A 3,872-nucleotide genomic window follows, 5' to 3' on the forward strand; every position below is an offset into this window, starting at 1 on the left:
AGAAAGAAAGAAAGAAAGAGTCCTAGATGAGAGAGAGAAAGAGAGGTGAGACAGGGTCTCACTCTGTAGACCAGGCTGCAGTGCGGTGGTGCAATCTCAGCTCCCTGCAGCCTCCGCCTTCCGGGTTTAAGCAGTTCTCCTGCCTCAGCCTCCTGAGTAGCTGGGACTACAGGTGTGCGCCACCACAGCTGGCTAGAATTGTTAATAGCAATTACATCTGTTGGATGGGATTGCCAGAAAGGAGACAAGGGGAAGACTTTTACTTTTTTAAATATTTCAAATATGAAGATGGTGGGATCATGAAGGATTTTATTCATTTTTAGCATTTTTTTCAAATAAAAACATAGGAAAAAATCAAGAGTTTCAAACCAATACATAAAGTTATTTCTTCACATAATCAAAACAAATTATCCTATACCACTTTCCTACCTCCCTTCCTTGAATAGTACAAAACTTGGTATACTCTGCTTTTATCTACTAGATATTCTGTATTTGCCTTGACCCTTGTTAAATGAAGTCTCCCTTTGTTTAGGAAAAATGTACAGTACACCAAAGGATGAGATCACCACCCCAAAGCTATGCTGATCAGTCTTGTTGAACACAGAAAATATAGACTTTGGCCAGGCGCGGTGGCTCACGCCTGTAATCCCAGCACTTTGGGAGGCTGAGGCTGACAGATCATGAGGTCAGGAGATTGAGACCATCCTGGGTAACATGGTGAAACCCCGTCTCTACTAAAAATACAAAAAAAATTAACTGGGCATGGTGGCAGGTGCCTGTAGTCCCAGCTGCTGTGGAGACTGAGGCAGGAGAATGGCGTGAACCCAGGAGGCGGAGCTTGCAGTGAGCCAAGATTGCGCCACTGCACTCCAGCCTAGGTGACAAAGTGAGACTCCATCTAAAAAACATAAAAATAAAAAAAATACAGGCTTTATGGGAAGGGTTTGTTTTGGGAAGTATTGGTTATTGAGGTAGGAGTAGTTTGGAAAATCAGTCACAAAAGCATGGGTTACAGAAATTCATTTTCTGTTACCTTGATGTGTTTGCTGAAGGAGCTATCACTGATCAATTATAACAGGTTTAAAACCAGCATTGGTGTTTAGTTGTTACCATGCTATAAAAATTTCAGTCTTGGCTGGGCACAGTGGCTCACGCCTGTAATCCCAGTACTTTGGAAGGCCATGGTGGGTGGATCACCTGAGGACAGGAGTTCAAAACCATCCCGGCCAACATGGTGAAACCCTGTCTCTACCAAAAATACAAAAATTACCTGGGCATGGTGGTACATGCCTGTAGTCCCAGCTACTTGGGAGGCTGAAGCAGGAGAATCGCTTGAACCCAAGGGGCGGAGGTTTTAGTGAGCCCAGATCATGCCAATATACTCCAGCCTGGGTGACAGAGTGAGACTCCATCTTAAAAAAAAAAAAAAAATAAAATAAATCTTTTTCTAAGTTTGTGGGGATTTGTTTTTTATTATGAAAAAGAGTTATGTCTTTTTTTGCTTGGTCTTGATTTTTAAAACTAGAGGAATCTGGCACTGAAAAAATGTAATTTCTTTTGACCTATCATAATTTTATATTAAAAGGTTATAATATAGTGTATTAATTTTCTCTTCCTGCTATAACATATTACCACAGATTTATTCACTTAACACAATACAAATTTATCATCTTATGGTTCAGTAGATTAGAAATCTGACACAGGTCTCACTAGGCTAAAAACCAAGATACTGGAAGAGCTGAATTCCTTCTTGAGGCTCTAGGGAAGAATCCGTTTCCTTTCTTTTTCCAGCTTCTACAGGTTACCCACATTCCTTGGCTCGCAGCCCCTTTTCTCCTTCTTCAAAGCGAACAACAACATGTTTCTCTGACCCTACTTCTGTTGTCACATCTCTTTCTCTGACAACCCCTTCGTCCTCCCTCTTTCAGTTGTTAAGGACCTTTACAATTACCTTGAGCCTGCCTGGAGGATCAAGGATACTCTCCTTACCTTGAGGGACTTAGTTTAGTCACACCTGCAAAGTCCCTCTTGCCATGTAAGGTAACATATTTGCAGGTCACAAGGATTAGGACACGAACATCTTTAGGGGAACTTGATTCTGCCTACCACACGTGGAAATTGAATTTATAAATATATCCGTTAGAATTGCACTTGACTGCTTAAACAAGTAAGGGATCTCTTTGTCTCCTATAGCAGGAAATCTGGGAATGGGAAGCCCAAGGCTGATTGTGATGGCCTCAACAATGCCATCAAGGAAACTGACCCCTAGTGTCCTGCTCACTACCACGCTTAGCAATGACTGCTGAGCCTCAAGCATCCTCACAGGTTCCAGGCAGGAAAAAAGAAATGGAAGCGGCAGTACCAGCAAAATTCAGCTGACATTTTGTTAGCCAGAATTGAGTCATAGGACCACCCCTAGCTACAAGGCAATCTGAGAAGGGAAGTTTTTGGCTTTCCTCCTTCTCTAAAGAAGGAAGGAAAATTGAAATAAGAGTTTGAATGAGTGATAGGTGAGCTAACCTACAGAATTGACTACAAGTAAGTGATTGAGCAAACAACTTTAATAATCCAATTAGTGAAGGGCAGGACTCAGGTGTAGGAATTTAGTGGCCTATTTGCTACATGTGTTACTCAATATCTGTTGGTCCTAAGATCAAAATTGATTTTTTTTAAAGTCTCACAAGTCACAGTATGTTCCCCATACCAGTTTACTTAGCCTTAAAAGGTACACTGTAAATAATGCACATGGCTAAACAGCAGAGACCTTCTTTCTGATGTCTGGCAATGCTGGGTGCAGCTTCCATGCCCCTCCACCACACAGCATGCTCAGTTGCAAGAGGTGAGGCTGAAGCATGTGCAGAAGATTTGACCTCTGGGCAGCCGCCCTTTCCATCCTCTACTTATATATAGTCCATGCTTGTTGCATAGCCTCTGGGAGAAAGTGCTAAATCACATGCCTAACAGGGCAGCTGCAACTCATCAATCAGGGGTTTCACAGTGAATGCTTCCGTAAGCCAGGGGCAATCTGACCTGCTAACATTCCAAGTTTATCTTGTATCAATACATTCCGGTGAGCAGAGTGGCTAGAAGGTAAATCTAAGGTCATATCGCCAGGGTCCCTGGGTCTAGGGCAAGAGTTTATACCAGCCAAAAATTCCTTCCTTGGTAGGCTAATAGTATCTTTCTTCCTCTTGAATTCAGAATCAATTGAGAGAAATACAGGAGTCAGATAGGTGAGCATCAAAATATCAGCTTTATAAAGTCAATTGGAAGATGTGGCCAAGTGGGCAGGCTCACACTTTCCCCAGACTTCCCCACCTAGTTGCTGGCACAGCTGAACAACACAGGCTTCTCAGCAAAGGCAGGGTCATGGGAAGCAGATCCACTCCCTGTAACATACAGGTCTGGAAAGGTGGAGGAAGGGCTGTTCTTCCCAACTCACATGTCTGACTGCTCACTTCTATTTCCCTGGGGAGGGGTGAATGAGGAACAGGGAGATACTCAGTGATTCTGAGCCAATCTCACAGTTCAAAGCCCCCCAGGGAATCAATGTGTAGTGAGGCAGAAAGCCACTTACTTACCTGAAGTTGCTGCATCTGGAAACATAAGGGATGGAGATACTGTTCTTTCCCATAACTCGGACTATTCATTTTAACTATGCTCTGCTTTTCTCATAAATGGCAGCTTTTCTCTGAGACACTTTCCTTTTTTTATTTTTATTTTTATTTTTTGAGATGGAGTCTCATTCTGTCACCCAGGCTGGAATGCAACAGCACGATCTCGGCTCACTGCAACCTCCGCCTCCTAGGTTCAAGCAGTCTCCTGCCTCAGCCTCCCAAGTAGCTGGGATTACAGGCACACGCCACCACGCC

The sequence above is a fragment of the Piliocolobus tephrosceles genome, chromosome 10 (assembly GCF_002776525.5).
Source record: "Piliocolobus tephrosceles isolate RC106 chromosome 10, ASM277652v3, whole genome shotgun sequence".
NCBI classification, from domain to species: Eukaryota; Metazoa; Chordata; class Mammalia; order Primates; family Cercopithecidae; genus Piliocolobus; species Piliocolobus tephrosceles.